The following is a 19353-nucleotide window of genomic DNA, read 5'->3' on the forward strand; positions in this document are numbered from 1 at the left end:
GAAGGACATTGGCACACTGCTACTTTCTGGGATCTACTTTAACAAAATATTATTTGTATCTTCAAATATTTGTATGAAGAGATTTCAATTTAACATGTCTATTTATGTGTCCAACATGCCTTGACCATCTTGTGGCCATCATTTACCCCTTCCATCATCTCCCCCACCCATTTATCTCATTCCTGTCTCCTAAAGCTTCCTAGTTCCATTTTCCCTTATATTTGCATTTATTAGTTATTCAAAGGGGTTATGCCATGGAAACCCACTCTTGTGCATATTACATTTTAGTCAGATTGATTGTGTATATATACCTATGGCCCTGTGTGTATTTTCATATGTTTATATTTTATGTCTAACTTCTACTTATGAAGACAACATGTGCTCTCTATCTCTCTTAATCTGGCTTACTTCACTCAACATGATTCTTTTCCAGGTCCATACATTTCCCAGAAAATGACACAGTATTCTTACTGATAGGTGAATACAATTCATATATATTTGTGTATACTATACTTTGTCTATCCATTTATCTGCTGTTTTTTATGAACATGGGTGTGTAGGCATCTTTATTGGATCCTGACTCAATTTTGGATAAATGCTCAAGAGTGGTATCACTGGATCCTAAGGTGGTTCTAGTTTTAGTTTTTTGAGGAATCTCTGTATTGCCTTGTGGTTGTATTATCACAACAATCGTGTATTGGGGGGGGGGGTTCTTTGTCCCCTGCTGCCTTGCTACCACTTGTTTATATTCTGTATGAAGACCATTTTGCATGGAGTGAGATGGAATCTCCATGTTGTTTTGATCTGCGTTTCCTTTATGGCCAGGAATATGACTGGGAGTGGTGGTGGCGGTGAACTGGAAGGGGTGAGGTGAAGGAAGCTGGAGGAAGAAACCTCATGCTTTTCTCCTTCCTTAAGGTTGGTGGCTACTTCTCAAAAGCCTGACTGCCACTAGTCAGTCAGCCACTTTTTAACATTTGATTATCTTTTCAGAGCAAGTCAGAGGTTGACTAAACAATGATGCTATAGTAGCCTTCCCTTGTCCAGTTTTATTCCCTGAGGTTTCATTCATCCATGGACAACTATGATCTGAACATTAAATGGAAAATTCTAGAAACAACTCATCAACTTTAAATTATGCACCCTTCTGAGTAAAATAATGAGATCTCCGTTGTCCTACTTAGAACATGAAGCATCCTATCTGTTTAGCCTTTCTATCCTTTAGACACTGCCCACCCATTAGCACTTAGTAGATGTTTCAATTATTAAGTGATTATAGAGTCACCTAATGCTACATCACAGTGCCTAGGAATTCACCTCACTTCATCGTATCACATGGGCCTTGTATCATCTCATGTCATCACAAGAAGAGAACAGGCAGATGTTAATGGCCAGGTGTGGTGGGGCATGCCTATCATCCCAGCACTCTAGAGGCAAAGGCAGGAGCCAGGCTTAGGCTACAAAGTACCAAGGGCTGGGGATATAGGCCAATGGTACAGTTCCGTCCTTAGCTTCACAGTGTGGGAGATATTGGGGGTCTCACAGTCACATAAGTTGTATTACAGTATATTGTCATGATTCTTCCATTGTATTCTTAGTTATTATTGATCAATTGTTGTGCTAAATTTATAAATTTAACTTTATCACAGATATCTATGCTTTGGAAAAAAAGCAGTATAAGGCTTGGTAGTAGACAAGTTTTCAAGGACCTCCTAAGGGGTCTTAGACAATATTTTCTATGTGTAAGGGGGGGCATAACTATATGTACATCATGATCCTACTTTGGGGAGCTTTGTGCTTTGGTGAAATGTGCCACCTTGCTCTAAAAGTCAACAAATAGAGTCAGTAACATTTATTGAATATCTACTGAGCTTTGAAAAACTTTCTTATATGTTTTTTAACAGACTTTGTGGGCATATCACTGATGTTTAGGAGATGTTGGGAGATGGCTGTGTCTGTGAATAACCAGAGAAAGTGTGATGCTATGAGATTTTAAAAAGTTTTAAAGAAGCAGCATTCAGTTCTAGTAATCTGGAGAAGTGTTAGAAAGGAGGCGGCCAAGAAAACAACATATGGGTCTGTCTATAAATGCTCAAGGGAGTGGCATAGGAGCAACAGGAGCCTGGTAGTACCCAAGGAAAGATCTGAGGAGTAGAGGATGGCAGTAAAAGCAGCCCACTATCTCTCTGTCTCTCTGTCTCTCTTTCTCTCTCTGTCTCTCTGTCTCTCTCTCTCTCTGTGCCACTACTCAGCTTAAACTCGGTCTCCAATTATCCTGCTTGTGGCAGGTGCACCACCACTTGAGCCATACCCCCAGTCCAGCATTTGCTGCTTAATTGGAGATGGAGACTAACAGACTTTTTTTCCCCCTAGCCTGGCTTTGAATTGTGATCTTCCTTCTGAGTAGCTAGGATTAAGGTGTGAGCCACTGGGTGCCTGGCCTACCCGTGGTTTCTATATGGGCCTCAAAACTCAGCTTGACAAATTCTCAAGTTCCCGACTAGTCATGTGAACTCATGTAATCTTCTTTCCTTGGGTTGGAACTGTCTTAGTCTCCAGGGAGTAACTGCTGAAAGGTGTGCTCGGTGAATTAGAAATGAAGCGAGTGGTTCCCCAAGTGGTTTGGGTTTTTGACAAATTTGACAATAAAGCTGATGCGAAGGCAGGCAGGTGGCTCCCAGAGCCCTTTGTGTTGCCTTACCATCTTTCAAAACTGATGTGGTTTATTTGAAAATCCCAGCCATTACTTTACCAAACTCAGCTCTCCACACTCTGGAGATGGATTTCTCTTTGTGGTCTTTGAGGCCACTGTGTGGTTTCCCCCACTGGACTCCCTTTTGTGGTTGGAGGTCAACCCTTTTCTTGCCTGATGCTTCCAGGAATGTGTGGCGTGTGTCTCCGCGTGCTACACAGGAGGGTTTTATTTTACCTCCTTTGAATGGAATGGCAGTCATCCAGCAGGCCTGGGTGTATGTATAAATAGAGGGACACGTAAGCCTGCATTTAATATCCAGAACATAAACCAGCCACCACTGTGTGCTACACTGTCATGTTTTGATTAAAAGCTGCTGACAGCCCTACAGACCATGCCATGGGGCCCAGCAAGCCACCTAATCCCACTGCTTGATCCCAGCCACAGACAGGCAGGTTTCCCTGCCAGGAACAACTTTCCAGCCACCAGCAGGTCTGAGCTTTGCCTTTCCTGCTTCAACTGTCTGCTCTTGAAGACCCATGTTCAGCCAGGCCAGGTGAGCATGGAAGACTGAACATCACTGACTTTTTCTTTTTTCTTTTTTTGTCACTCCTAGGGCTTGAACTCTGGGCCTGAGTGAGGTACCTGAGCTCCTTTTGCTCAAGGCTAGCACTCTACCACTTGAGCCACATCTTCACCTCTGGCTTTTTCTGTAATTAAGCTAGTCTGGGCTGGCTTCAAACTATGATCCTCAGGTCTCAGCCTCCTGAGTAGCTAGGATTACAGGCTTGAGCCACTCGTGCTCAGCTGACTTCTTTTTAATACAGGAGATTCAGACTTGGCTCCCCTGTGACCTCTTGAAATATAGAGGTGATGTGAAAGGTATCCACTGAAGAAAAAAAAAATCTGCACTTCTGTATCCCTTGTCCAGCTCCTACCAAGTGCCATTTGAGAGTTATATCTTGGAGAAGTATGTAGAATAAAGTGTGAAGTATGACTTAATTGTCTGATCCTGAACTATCTGATTTTATAAGCAACTGCACCCCTACTTCAGCTTTTATGTAAATGAAGATTGGTCTACTTTCTGTTTTCCAAGATTATGTATATCATATCATTATTATAGTCATCTCTTATAGATTATTTTCCCTTCTCTCTGCCTAGTGAGAGCTTTTCCACCCATTAAGGCTGAAGTTATTCCAGGTCTCCACCATTCCTATTCACACGTGTCTTTCTTTCTATACCATATATTGTCTTCTTCTCTTCTTCTTCTTCTTCTTCTTCTTCTTCTTCTTCTTCTTCTTCTTCTTCTTCTTCTTCTTCTTCTTCTCTCAATGAATAATCTTATTACTTATTATACATTCTTTATCATCTTATATACTGATTCTGGTAGACTGACTTTAGATTGGAAGTCTAGTATTCTCCCAATAAGGTCAGTGGACTGTGTTATTTCCATAATTCCTAAAGTGATGAATATTTATGTTGTATGCATGAGAGGAGCCAGAAAATGCTTGTTGATTAAATTGAATGGCAATCCACTCTTGAACAAAGCAGAATCTACAGCACTTATTAGGGAATCCAGTGACCTTTCAGGGACATTCTCTGCATAAGCACTGGAAAATTGGTATTAGAAGCAATAATTAAAGTCATTCTCAGGGCCAGAAGAGATCCAAGAGAGTATGGCTATACTGAAACACCATGAGCCATCCACAATGCTAGTAAAACTCAGATAATTTAGCTTCTGGGTTGGATTGTTTCCAGAGATTTAGGTTTCTTTAGAGTTAAGCTTCTTATAGAGTCTCTTCAATGGATCATCTTTTAGTCATTTTCATGTTTATTGCACTTTTGATGACTTGAATGGAAAGAACAATGGTCTTTTATTGGTTTTTTAAATATTGTCTGGAATATTTGTGTAAGATGCAAAGGTTTTTTTTTTTAAAATGAAATTCAGTTTTGTGTGTGTGTGTGTGTGTGTGTGTGTGTGTGTGTTTGTGTGTGTTGCTAAGGATTGAACCCAAGGCCTCACTAAGGCTAGACATCTTCAACCCCCTCAAACATAGTTTTTGAGCAATACCTTTGAATTTCCCTAAGTACCTGACACATCTAGACAGTGGTTGAAAAACTATTTTATTAAACACTGGATTTGATTTTTGTGAACATCATAATATTATTTTTAGCTACATCTGACTAATAAAATAGAAACTCAAATATGGCATTATCACATTAGCACAAAATAACAAATAAAAACAAAAATCCCATAATTTTTGTTTATGGTTTCTAAAAGGACTTTCAAAGTAAGTCTAAAAGAAAACCTGCCAAAATATATTAACATATTTTAGAAGCTTTCTGCCAATAACAGTTGCTACATCTGAGCATTTGTTATGAGTGAGCCATTTAAGCACTCAATATTCAAAATGTTAGCTGGACTGGATAAATGGCTTCAAACCATGATACTCAGGTCTCAGACTTCTGAGTCGCTAAGATGATAGGATTGAGCCAACAGCACTTGGCAAAGTAATATATCTTGAGGAGGGCATGTTGTAATTCTTGAAGCTCCTTGGTTTCATGTATAAGGCAAGAACATTAAACTAAAGGGATTAAAAGGGTTGAGAAGCTTCTAGATGTGCCATATTGGAACTGACAGTGACAATTCATTATTTAAGATTGGGTATGATGCCCCAATTTGCCTTGTATTTTGGTGCTGACATCCTTTCTCTTGGGTGAATTGTATTCTCATCTAATCTTAGGTATTAATTTAGCTTAATAGAATGATGCCTGCATTTCCTGGAAGATATTTGGTAGACTCTCAACGTGAGGGATAGTTATGAGAAATGGGGAATAAAGGATGGAGAGGTAGGAATCCAAAGGAAACAAAAAAAAACCTGAGTAAGATGTAGGCCTTGATCTCTAAATTGATTTCTAAGTTAGATTTCTAAACTAGAAGAGTTCAAATTACAATGGTAGGGTACATAAGTAAGCCCTTTTGGGTACTTGGGAAGTTGGGAGAAGAATTAATTCTATCTGAAGGAGTTGGAGCTAAAGCTGGAAGCTAATAGTTAAGGTGAGAGGGAGGTCTCAATTCACAGTAGGATGAAACTGGTAGGAACAGAGGAAGGGATTGTGGCAAGAGGGGTAAAGACCTTTGAGTGCCCTCTTAAAGACTTTAGATTTCCTAAGGGCACTGGCAGTCAAGGAAGGCTTTTGCTTTTTCTTTTTGCTAGTCCTGGGGCTTGGACCCAGGGCTTGAGCACTGTCCCTGGCTTCTTTTTGCTCAAGGATAGCATTGTACATCTTGAACCACAGCGCCACTTTCTGGCTTTTTCTGTTTATGTGGTGCTGAGGAATTGAACCCAGGGCTTTGTGCATGCTAGGCAAGCACTCTACCACTAAACCACATTCCCAGCTCTCAAGGAAGGTTTTTGAACAAGGGAGTAGAAATGCTGATGGTTCCTTGTGCATATGGAGCCATTTGGCAGTGTTGGCTGTGCGCTGCAGTATGCTATAGCACTTTTATTTTGCCTTTCCAGGAGAGTGTGCTCAAGGAAAATGACCTTCCCATTTTCTGTTTTTTCCCCTTCCATTGGACACTTTTGGCAAGAGAAGGGAAGGTTATGCCATTAATCCTTTTTATTGGTGCCTGGGTCAAGTATTTGATCCAGATGACCACACATAACTTTCTTTTTGGTGAGTCAGAAAGGATAGAATAAGTTGTTAGGATGGTCCATGGATTGAACACCCAAGGGAGTTTAGGAATAAAATAGTTGGAAAAAGAAAGCATACAGATGGAGAGGAGGGACATGCATCAAAGCACAGAACAGCTCGCCATGCGTGGATTGAGAGATCTCAAAATAGAAGGTGTTTCTCTTGGGATTCACACCATAGGTCTTGGCAGGCAGCCCACCCTTATCATCATTAATTTCCAGAGTTCAGAATCTGGCACCACACCTTGGTGTTAAGCTGTTAACCTCTAGTATCAAGGCCATAGCTGCTAGGGAGAATTTCTCTCTCTCAACCTGTGGCCACATCAGAGTCCTTCTGCTGGACAAACCACAAAGGGTAAATGGTTCTTTAGTTCCATGATTATGGAAATCAGTTATGTAACTTGGTGACTACTTCCTCTTCTTTATTTTGTTGTTGTTGTTGTGATTCCTATTATAATTTGTGCCAGTACCTTGGTGCTGTCCCTTAGCATTTTTTATTTTTTTGTGTGCCAATCCTGTTTGACCTCAGAGCCTGGGGGTACTATTCCTGAACTTTTGTGCTCACTTTGTGCTCTGCCACTTTGAGAGAGCTTCATTTCTGGCTTCCTGGTAGTTAACTGGAGATAAAAGTCTCTTGGGCTTTTCTACCTGTGCTGCCTTTGAACCCCAATTCTCAAATCTCAGCCTTCTGAGTAGTGAGATTTATAGGCACGAGCCACCAGCACCCAGATGCCAACTAGCTTTTTTTGAACAAGATTTGTCCTCTATCAATTGAGCCATGTCTCCACATCCAGCTTTTTGGTGGTTAATTGGCAATTAGTCTCACAGATTTTCCTGCCTAGGCTGAGTCTGAACTACGAGCCTATTAGCCTCTTGTGTAGCTGGGGTTACAGGTATCAGCTGCTATCTCACTTTTATCCTTAATTCCAGGACATGTACACATAGAGCAGTGTTCTGTGATGGGACATGTTCAATGATGCTGATGTTACAGAGAGAGAGTAGGGTGGTGGTGGAGAGAATTTACAAAAACAACCCAAAAAACAAAAACAAAAAAACCCAAACAGGTACCTGTGTATATAGGCATGTGTGTGACTACAGGAACGTAACTATACACATATGTATGTATACAGACATGTGGCATTTTAATGAATGGTATATAAACTTCTTTCCAAATCTGAAACCTCCTTCCTCTTATCTGAAGGAATACATCTGAAGAAATGTGGATACTTTCATTTCACTTTTCATTTACCATTTCAAGAGCCTGGCTTTTCACAGATGACAGCTCTAGGTCTAGAGATAGATTACAGATCTCTGATTCAAGAGTCCTTTAGCTTCCTCACTATGTGCTAAGAAGTTACAGCTGAGCCATCAGCAGAGGGCTCCCTCAACCTTAGAACCTCATAGAGTAGGGACAGCTAACCAAAGTAAATGGAAGTTTGCAGATATGACTGTGAATTTAAAATCCAATGGCTATATGAATTTTAGGATGGTTCTTTCTGTTTCAGTGAAGTCTGATACTAGTATTTTGAGAAGGATTGTACTAAATGTGCACATCACTTTTGGCAGTGCAGGCATTTTAACAGTATTAATTCTTCCAATGCATAAACCACAGAATATCTTTCTATTTTTGTGTCCTCTTCAGTTTCTTCTGTCAATGTTTTATTGTTTGCATTGTAGAGGTTTTTTTTACTTGCTTGGTTAAATTTATTTCTTAGTATTTTATCTTTGGGGTGGTTTTTCTTTTCTTTGCTATTAGTGTTTTTTTTTTTTTCTTGGCTAACAGTTTGCTATTGTTTATAGAAACACCACTGATTTTACATGTTAGTTCTCTGTGTGTGTGTGTGTGTGTGCGCGCGCGTGCGCGCGCGCGTGTGCGTGCTAGGGCTTGAACTCCTCAGGGCTTGGGCACTGTACCTTAGCCTTGTTGTTCAAGGCTGGTGCCCTACCACTTGAGACACAGTTTACTTCTGGCTTTGTGCTGGCTAATTAAACAGTCTCATGAACTTTCCTGCTTGAGCTAGCTTCAAACTTCAGTCCTCAGATCTCAAACTCCTGAGTAGCTATAATTACAGGAATGAGCCACTGGCACATGGCTTTACATGTTTTCAATGCTGCAAATTTACTGAATTTGAACAGATTTTTTTTTTTGGCCTGAGTCTTTAAGATTTTTCTCTTCATTTATTATATCTTTTTCATACAAGCAAATTTGCATGCCTTTCATTTTTTTTCTTTTGCCTAATCACTCTCAATCTAGGGCTTCTAGTATTGTGTTGAACAGAAGTAGCAAATGTGGGTATTCTTGTTCTAGATCTTGAAGATCATAATGTTAAGTGAAATAAGCCAGACACAGAAAGATAAATACCATATGATTTCACTCATATGTGGAATCTTGAAATGCTGAACTCATAGAAGAATAGAACAGAATAGAGGTTACTGAGGCTGAGGAAGGGGTGCAGGGTGTAGGGTGGATGCGAGAGACTGGTTAATGGTACATGTCCTAGCCAGATAGGAGGAATAAGTGCTGGTGTTCTGTTACACAGAAGGGGAACTACAGTCAACAATGTTGTATCCTATAATTCAAAATAGCTAGGAGAGGATTTCGAATGTTCTCATCAGAAAGAAATGATAAATGCTTGAGATGATAGATAATTTAAATATACTGAGTTGTTCATTATACAATGTATAAATGTACCACAACATCACATTGTACCCCTATAAAAATGTACAATTATTATCTGTCAAGCCAAAGGAAAAAAATCCAAAGTACTTTGGTAGAGAAGAAACTGTAACCCATCCTGAAAATGGATCACTTCAGCAAGAAGGTATTTGTTAGCGTTTACATTAAATGACACTGTTTAAATTCCTGGATCAAGGTCAGTATAATGTTTATGCTCACTGTAACACAAAGCTACATTATCCTTCAAAGAAACTTAGAAGCAGGGCAACTCTTTGACCAACAGCTTAATTGTTTCTGGCCGAGTGGCTTGGCAGTTCCGAACTATCAAATCACAGAACCATCAATCACCATTGCTCCCAGGACTGAACCAAAGCTTTGCAGATGCCAGACCTCTTGATGACATTTGCCCAGATTCACGCAGGCTCATGACAGCTAACTGCCGCTCTGTGCCTGGGTGCTTGCTGCTGGATAACTCATCTGAAGAAAAATAGAAAAATCTCATGTGGTTAAAATACAATAAGGAAGAAGAAATTGGACACAGGTAATCTTACCTAAAGTTAGTATTGCTTAGAGATTTTTTTTTTAAACTATGAAACACGGCAGCCTAGAGTCCAGTAGCAGTTATTAGTTAGAAGGTGTTTCTCCCTTGGGATTTGCAAGATGATTATCATTCAAGATTTCCTGCCTAGGGGCTGAGAAGGTGGCTTAGTGGTAGAGTGCTTGTCTAGCATGAATGAAGCCCTGGGTTCAATTGCTCAGCACCACATATACAGAAAACAACTAGAAGTGGTGCTGTGGCTTAAGAGGTAGCGTGCTAGCCTTGAGCAAAAAGAAGCCAGGGACAGTGCTCAGGCCCTGAGTCCCAAGCTCCAGGACTAGGAAAAAAAATTCTATCTAACTCCTTTTTTCTTCAGTTGAAAACAGAGAATCCTCATCCTTTATTACAATGTACTTGGAGATGAACTAGGATGAATGATAGTCTGTTTGCTATCATGCATGCTTCCCTGAGAAAATCATGGTACAATGTCCCAAACTCTGACTGCCTTGGGAAGGTATCTGGTCATTTGTTTGGGATCAGTGCATGAAGCTTTTGATCTTTTCAGATTCTAAGAAAAAGAAGGCATCACATTGTGGTTACACTCTCCCTTCCACCTGTCTCTCATTAAAATGTATCCAACACAAGTCCCCATGAGCACTGGGCAGACTGGGACACAAATGACTAGCAGGGAATGGAGGGAAATTTGATTTCAGAGGCCGGGATCCACCAGCACCATCTATTCCCAGGAATCCCCTTTCTTGTGATAGGGAGGCCAAACACTACACATAGGAACTCTGGGGAAGCCATTTCAGCCCAAGGCAGTGGGAAACTCAGCGATCTCTGTTTGTCCTGGCTTCTTTCATTCAGATGTTTCTCATCAGCCACATTCAGATTGATTCCATTTGCAAAGCTCTCCTGGCAGTCTTGGTGGATGGGGCTTGGTGGCAAAACCTCTGGCATTTGCTGATCCTGTCCAGACCCTGTCTTCTTGTGTAGTTTCTTGGCGCTTTGGCTCCTCAGCAGAAATTTGGCTAAGCAGAGGCTGCTGTTGAACAAAGCCAAATGTAAAACAGAACACTGGAAAGGCAAACGAAGGGAATTTTCTAAATGTGGGGGCAGGGAATGCAGAGGAGGATGGTGAGGGATCAGGAAAGGGAGGGGCTTCCTTAAAACTGGACTGAATCATGCTCTGGTGAAGGTCTGTCATTGTCTCCCCACCATCAGCATCCTTGCTAATTGTGCAAGACCAAAGGTTATGTCCCCTTTCCACTTCAATCTCACTAATGAACACCATATAAAATGTCTGGGTCCCACTGGGTTCCACCCTCTCATTTTCTGGTCTTTACAAAAGTGTGTGATCCATGAGATCTGGACAGTACTATTCCTTCTTATAAGCCTGGAGCTCAGCCTCCCAGACTCTTGGCTTCTTCTCACCTCCCCAGCACCATGGTCCACACATGGGCTCCAGCTTTTACATCTGCACTGGACATTAACTTGTCTCGTGCTTTCAGGAGGAGGCTTATTGTCCTGTTCTGCACATTGCTACAATATAAACAGGGTCTGTTTGGATGGCCTGCCATTTCCTCTCTTCCCATGGATGGATAGGAAAGGGAGCTTGCTGCTCTTCAGGCCCTCTGTTGTATTTCTCTTGGGTGGACAGCATGTGTTCTGTGGCTCTGATCCTTCTTCACTGTCTGGCTTTTCTAGCCCATTGTGCAAACCTCAGGGCCTGAATTTTGGGGGACAGATCTAAATATTAGCAAGTAGGTCCAAATGTTATCTAGCCCAACAACCTCAATCTCTCTGTCTGTCTCTCTGTCTCTCTGTCTGTCTCTGTCTCTGTCTCTGTCTGTCTCTCTCTCTCTCTGCGTGCCTCTCTCTGTTTCTAAGAAAACTGAGTCTGGTGGTGCACATCTGTTATTCCAACTGTGTGGGAGGTATAAATAGGAAATTCATAGGTCTTAAAGTCATACAGTTTCTACCCAAAAGGTGCAAAATGTCATATAGTGGGACTGGGGGATTGGCTCAAGTGATAGGTTCAACTTGTAAGCACAAGGGTCTTAGTTAAAATCCCAGTCTACCTCCAACAACAAAAGAAAGTTGTGAAGTCCTGGTAGCTCACCCCTATAACCTCAGCTATTCAGGAGGCTGAGACCTGGAGGCCTGTGGTTTGAAACCAGCCCAGGCAAAAAGCAAAGTCTATGAGATTTCATCTCCAACCAAACAGCAAGATGCTAGGTATGAGTGGTTGAGCTGTAAGCAAGTAAGCAGAGCAAAATCTCAAGATTATGAATTTGAGCCCCAGTACTGGTTTTTTTTTTTTTTTTGGCCAGTCCTGGGGCTTGAACTCGGCCTGAGCACTGTCCCTGGCTTCTTTTTGCTCAAGGCTAGCACTCTGCCACTTGAGCCACAGCGCCACCTCTGACCGTTTTCTGTATATGTGGTGCTAGGGAATTGAACCCAGGGCCTCATGTATACAAGGCAAGCGCTCTTGCCACTAGGCCATATCCCCAGCCCCTGAGCCCCAGTACTGGAACACACACACACACACACACACACACTGAAAAGTTTCCCCCACCCTTGCTGCCATCTTTAGTTTCTCTCTGTAGTCGTAGCCAGTGTTTAAGGATCTCTGCTTCTTTTCCAACATATTTCATGTGAACACAAGGGAATACATGCATCCATATGCTCACATTCTTTTTTTCCCCAGCATCAGTAACATGCTAAGTATTTTATTCAGTACTTTCACCTCATTTCATCATTTTTTCGGTAGCTACATCGTATTTCATTGTGAATTTCTATAATTAACCAATCTTAGAAGGGCATCCGATTGTCCCCAGTCTTTTGCAATCATAAAAAAATAACACTGAGGGCCCGGAATGTGGCTTAGTGGTAGAGTGCTTGCCTTGCATGCATGAAGCCCTGAGTTCAATTCCTCTGCATCAAATATACAGAAAAAGCCAGAAGTGGTGCTGTGGCTCACATGGTAGAGTGCTGGCCTTGAGTAAAAGAAGCCCGGGACAGTGCTCAGGCCCTGAGGGATGGAAAAACAAACAAACAAACAAACAAACAAACCACCGAGGCTGAGTGTAGGGGCTCATGCCTAGAATCCTAGCCATTCAAGATACGGAGATTGGGAAGATTATGATTAGAAGTCAGCCCCGGCAAAATGTGAATGGGACTCTATCTCAACCAAAAGTTGACTATGATGGTGTGCTTCTGTTTTCCCAACTGCATGGGAAGTATAAATAGGAGGTTCACATGACACTCTATTAAAAAAATAACACCCCAAAACCCTAAAGCAAAATGGCTGGAGGCATGGCTTACATGCAGAGTGTATGCTGGGCAAGTACACAGCCCTAAGTTTAAGGAACTGGATTCAGATTCTATACTACTGGGTCAGACACATGCAAGTATGCTTTCTGTGCCCCTACTTTTGCTGTCAGGAACAGAATTTATGTGACCAGTTTAGCTTACTAAATTAGGTACAATTATACTCCTTTATCTCCTCCCCTGCCTACAACCTGTACTTTTTTTTTTTTTTTTAGGCTAAGATTCTGTTGTGGTAAGTAATTCTGCCAATCTCTGATGTCAAGTATGGAATTCCCTCCATTGTGTCATGTGTTGTGATCTGTAGAGTAGCTTTGTATAACAGTTTTATATTTGTTTTGTTTTGTTTTCTTTATTTCCTGCCAGTCCTGGGGCTTGAACTCTGGCCCAGGCTCTGTCCCTGAGCTTCTTTTGTTTAAGGCTAGTGCTCAACCACTTTGAGCCACAGCTCCACTTCTGGTTTTTTGGTGGTTAATTGGAGATGAGTCGTGTGGACTTTTCTGCCTGGGCTGGCTTCGAATTATGATCCTTAGATCTCAGCCTTCTGAGTAGCTAAGATTATCGATGTGAACCACCAGTGCAACCTTCCTTCCTTCCTTCCTTCCTTCCTTCCTTCCTTCCTTCCTTCCTTCCTTCCTTTCTTTCTTCCTTCCTTCCTTCCCTTCTTCTCTCCCTCCCTCCCTCCCTCCCTCCCTCCCTCCCTCCTGTCTTTTTTTTCTCTCTCTCTTTTCACACAGACTTTTTGAGACTACTGGAATATTTTCTGGATGAATTAACTGAGATCGTGTAGTTTGCCTAAGACCAATCCAGTTGATAAATATCAGCCAAAACTTGAAACTTGCCTATCTACCTTTTCATCTACCATGTTTCTTTTGTCATGTATGACAGCAAAGTCAGAATTCCATTTGGAAGTGGGTGAAAGGCTGAAATGCTTCATTTTAACTTTTGGACAGCACTGGAATGTGAACTCAGAGCTTCAGGTTTGCTAGGCAAGTGCTCTACTCCTGAGCGGCACCTCTAGTACGAGGGTTGAAATTCTAGCACATTCTTTTCCAGATTTCATTCTCATCAACCTATAAGATGAAGCTACTCAGACAAGAGGAAGTCTGGGTCTGCTATCCACAGTGATCTCCTGGGGTAGTGGCAGTATACAATTAGGACAATATTAGATTTTTCTACCATTACTAGCATGTATAGGTTTTGTTCAACACCTTACTGGGTTTTTTAACCTCTTTTTATAGCTGCATAGTATTTCATTGAATTGATTTTCAGTTATCCTGGGGCAAGAGCCAGGCTGGAAGCCTCTGGCCAGGAGGCTTATGTCTAATATGGAAGTCATGGGATGGGCTTGAAATTAGGGCAACAGGAAGAGAAGAATAGAATGTATACATTCAGAAAGCCTACTGTTCATTATTAGGCTTTGCTACAAATTGCCCACAGAACTTGGGTCAGGTACTCACAGAGCTATAACGAGGCTGTGCTGGTTCACACAAGGTCTTGTGATGCTCTACCAGGGAGATGGGAGGAATTCCCAGGGGCAGGCAAGGGACTCAAGATCAGTAAGGCCAGGGCTGAGTGATACATAGGTTCTGGGACTTCTCTCTGAAGACTTAGATAAAAAAGCTCTATACATGTGGCTCTTTACTCTGTCAGGATGGATTTGCTTCCTCAGCTTCTGGTCACAAATTTGTAGTGGTCTTGCTATTTTTCTTTAACGTGTCTTCTAGCATGCACTGATTCTGTAGCTGCCATTTGTGCTGAAGAGAGCTGCTGAGAGTCCCATAGAAGTAGGTGCTATCAAGAAGAGGGAAACAATAGCAAGCTCCTGCAGAGGAAGATGAACAATAGAGGTGCTGCCTAGTGACCTTAGAGAGAGAATTGGTGGCTGGGTCATCACAGGACCAGAGCTAAAGGAAGACAGGCCATACATAGGGGAAGAAGAATCCCAGGCTTGGGACATATAGCAGGTGTGAAGAGCTCTTAAATCAGCAAGGCCTGGAAAACTGACAAGAGAATATGTCACCAGAGGAAGAAAGGGATGCAAAGTGAGACTGGAAGCTGGCAGACAAGTTCCCATGAGGACTTGTTCTTGCTAAGAAGTTGGATTGTTATTCTTATTTCATTAGCTATTAAAGTGTTTTGGGCTGGAAGTGGAATGAGCTGATTTTAATATTCGTAAAATCACTCTAAGTAAGGTGAGAATGGGTTTGAAGGGATGTCATGGGAATGAGAACAGAGAGGTGCAGCCAAAATTTTCTGAAGGTGACAGTGGTGGGAATGGAAAGAAAGGCTGGCATTTGATAGCCACTGAGCAGGATGGGTGGGAGAGGAAAACAGAAGATTGGCTGTAGGTACCAGTGCTGGGAGGAAGAGGTGAGTTTGACTGAGCGCTTTGAGTCTGGTGGGAAGTTGGAAACATACCGGGCTTGTGAAGAAAGGAGTCAACCCAGCAGTTCTGCTGTCCTCAGAATCACTTTCCTGCAAAGGGAGAACAGGGTTCTCAGAGGGTCAACAAGTTAGTAGTTAACTAAAAAGGTGGGGGTGCCCATAGCTAGATTATTCGAGTAAACATATGACTGAAAGCAGGTGCTAACAGCCTACTTTCCTTCTGGAAATCTAGACTGTTGGTGGCACTAAACAGAAGGGGACAACATGAACCCTCATTGAGACCTTGGGCCCTGAGTCTGTAGTAGGTCTCTTAGGCAGAGACATTACACATGTGCTGCTGTCTTTTTTCAGCAGTTGTGGGGGCTTGAACTTGGGGCTTGGGCACTGTCCCTGAGCTCTTTGTGCTCAAGGCTAGCGCTCTACCACTTTGTGCCACAGCACCACCTCCAGTTTTCTGGTGGTTAATTGGAGATAAGAGTCTCACAGACTTTCCTTCCCCCCGGCTGGCTTTGAACCTGAATTGTCAGATCTCAGCCTCCTGAGCAGATAGGATTACAGGCGTGAGCCATTGGCACCTGGCTTAATTGTCCTTTTGTGACTGTGAAGAGTAAGCTCTGAAATGCCCTTTATGAGAGGGGAGTATCATAAAGGAAGGCTGCATTGTCTCTTATGAGGCAGCCGCTTGTGCTTACTGTATTACTATAACAAATTCTACCCAGAGAGTAACTACATTCTAGAGTCGTTTTAGCGACTAAGTGATGAGGTGTTCCTGGGAGCTATTGCCACTCCGTCTCAGGATTTAAACTGAAGGAAAAGTAGAAACCCGGGGGGCAGATGAGATCCACCAGGAAAGGTGAGGTGGAACCTGGAGGAATGCCTGGGCTGAGGGATAATAAGACGGACACAACATAAGAAGGAGGGCCAAGACTTAGGCTATAAGACTGAGGAATGTCTGCTGGATTTAGCACAAGGTCATTGACAGCTGGCAAGCAAGCTCTGTGGGCAGTTGCAAGAACTGGCTCATTAGGGGTTCTGAGAGGGGAAACTTCTCTCAGTGGGCTGTGGGAGGAGCAGAGAGGTAGCAGAGGGATTCAGGGGAAGTGTTCACATATTTTTAAAGATGGAAGGAAACAAACATCATTTGTTTTCTCTGAATGACAAGTTCTAAGCTAGAGTCAGTAATGCAAATGAACATGAGCTGCAGACCACAACTCACAGACTGTATGATGTAGTAGTAAAGACCAAAAAGAACCCAATGTGCTGAGTGTTTGTTTATTTATTTATTTTGCCAGTCCTGGGGCTTGAACTCAGGGCCTGAACATTGTTCCTGGCTTCTTTGGCTGAAGGCTAGCACTCTACCACTTAACCCACAGTGCCACTTCTGGCCTTTTCTGTTTATGTGGAGCTGAGGAATCAAACTCAGGCCTTCATGCATGCTAGGCAAGTATTCTACCCCCAAGCCACATTCCCAGCCCTGGGCTGAATGTTTAAAAAACAATGCACACCAACGCGGGGGTGTTTAACCTATTCTGGTCTGTTTCTTTTTTCTTTCTTTCTTTTTTTCTTGGTGGAACTGGGATTCAAACTAGCCAAGCAGTCATCCCTGCCCTTTTTTGCTTTTGTTTTATTTAAAAAAAATCAATTAAATCAATAAATGTATTGTGCTGGTCCTGGGGCTTGAACTCAGGGTCTGGGGACTATTCCTTAGCTTTTTCCTCAAGGTTAATACTTTATCACTTAAATCGCAGCTCCACTTCTGGCTTTTAGCTGGTTAACTAGAGATGAAAGTTTCATGGACTTTCTTTACCGGGGTGGCTTTGACTCTTGATCCTTAGATCTCAGCCTCTTGAGAAGCTAAGATTATAGGTGTGAGTCACTGGCACCAGGCTTCATTTTGCCTATAATTTATTCTTCTTGTAAGTCCTCATGTTTTCCCTAGGTTTGGCCTCTGACCGTGATCTTCCCAGCTCCACCTCCTGTGCAGCTGGAATTACAAGCATGTTCTACAATTCATGGCCTATCCTGGGGGTAGTGCTGAAGGATGACATTAGCCTTTAATCTGGGACTTAAAGAATAATTAGAGGTGTGTTGAAGCTGACAGAGGAAAAAGAGAACAAGGAATATTCTGGGAGGAGGTAGGAACATACATGAATAACTGGAGGGTGAAAAAGCATGTACTTTGTAGGACTGTGGGGGCAGAGTAGGGAGTGATGACGGTAAAAGGACAGGGGTGAGAGGGTGGGGTAGCACTGTGATAGGAGGTATTGGGAGGGAGGAAGAGCAACATCCTCAGGGAGGAAGTGGTGCTTGATGGCCTGAGGACCTTGTGAAGGTAGGAGGTCTGGTATATAGAAGGGACTAGGTTTGACAAGTAGAATCAGAGGGGGAAACAGTAAAATTTAGAGTGGATGGGTATATTCATAGGCAAGATGCTAGGCCTGATGGCAAGAAATGAGCAGAGTTCTATGATGACTTTTATTTTCTTGTGGGTCAGGCACTTTTCTTTTTTCTACCTTATCCCGATTCCTGAGATATAGCACATTTATAGACTAAGAAAGCAGAATTTGGCTTTTGGAAATACAACAGACGACCGAGAAGAGGGACACTCTTTGAGTATGTGGGTAAGGTGAGTACTCTGAAATGGATTTGTTGTGAGAGATAAGGCCATGCTTAGTAAGCACTTGAGTTCCAGCAGCATCTAGAAAGTTCACTGAACCTTGAAAATCTAGAGGAAAGGGGTGATATTGATAAAGACGCATTTTGCTCATAAATTGATATGTTGAATTGAAATCCCTTTGCCCAACTACTCAAAGATAATAAAAGGAAATCTAGAGGACAGAATGTGAATCTTACCTTGGGTTTTACTCAGATCTACCGCCGGTCTCCAAGGGGAACAACCTCTCACTTGTGGGGACCATGTAGGTCAGGGGAGTGGGTCATTTGGGATAAAGACTGAGCTGGGGTGGAAATTCAGTGGGCAAGGATGTTAATAGTATTGGCAAGGATCAGATGGAGGTGTGGGGCTAGAACATGGAGTCTGAATAGCTTAGAGGAAGGAGTAGAAGCAGAGGAAAAAGTCAAGGCAGGTGGGGAAAATACTTATGTGGGGGTAGTCAAGGACCTAGGGACCTTGAGGATGAGGCAAGATGTTTAGTGGGAACTAGTGAAAGATCTGGAAGGATGGGAAGTTGTGGTCAGGAGTAGCCGTCTTGAATTTATGACTTCAGAGGTGGAGAAGTTCTGAGTAATCAGCAAGCCAGGAAGTGGTCTCGGGAGGGGCCTCGTTGACCCTTGTCATCACGGGGACCCTTTCTTTGATCCAACATTTACATGGCTTCTCTTTCTCCTTCCAGCATCTGATGAATCTGCCTTCCTCTTTTCCCAGTTTTTGGTCCAGCAAGAGGAGGAACTCAGCATCTTTTCTTACTTCCGGAGAAATTTATTCCACATGTGTCTGATTCATTTGCGTTTACGGAAACTCAGAATGTCCGACTGTCCAAAAATCCTTTCAACTTTTTTTTTTCCCCCTTCCCTTTCTTAGAAGCAGGAAGTTGTGTTTGGCGGAGGACGAACTTGTTCAATATACCCCTGAGACTTACAAGATGCTTGGAATGAGGAACGGTGAGGTCTGAGGAAGGCGTGTTTGCTTTCTCCTTTCCTGGGGCAATTGTGCTTTTGCCACGGGTATGCTGGGCAACCCTTGGGGCTGGAAGACTAGCTGGAATGTTCCTGTCCCTCCTTGCTGAGCCCAAGGTCTGAGGGACAGTATGTTCTGAGTGAGAGAGGTGCCTCCCCCCACCCCCCACCAACATTAGCTTTGCAGCCTGGGCTGTACTTATATGTGGGGTGACATCTCTTCCCTACACTTGAGTCATGGCTGTGAGGAGCCCCTTTATCTTGTTTGGTTGGATGTGTCTGGATTTTCCACTTCTTCCTAATTCAAATGTTAGAGAATCTCCCCCTTTGAAGAAACATAACGAGGCAAATTGTCACGGGACACATCTACTTTGGTAAGGCTTCTAGGCCATTC

The sequence above is a fragment of the Perognathus longimembris genome, chromosome 3 (genome assembly GCF_023159225.1).
Source record: "Perognathus longimembris pacificus isolate PPM17 chromosome 3, ASM2315922v1, whole genome shotgun sequence".
Taxonomy (NCBI): domain Eukaryota; kingdom Metazoa; phylum Chordata; class Mammalia; order Rodentia; family Heteromyidae; genus Perognathus; species Perognathus longimembris.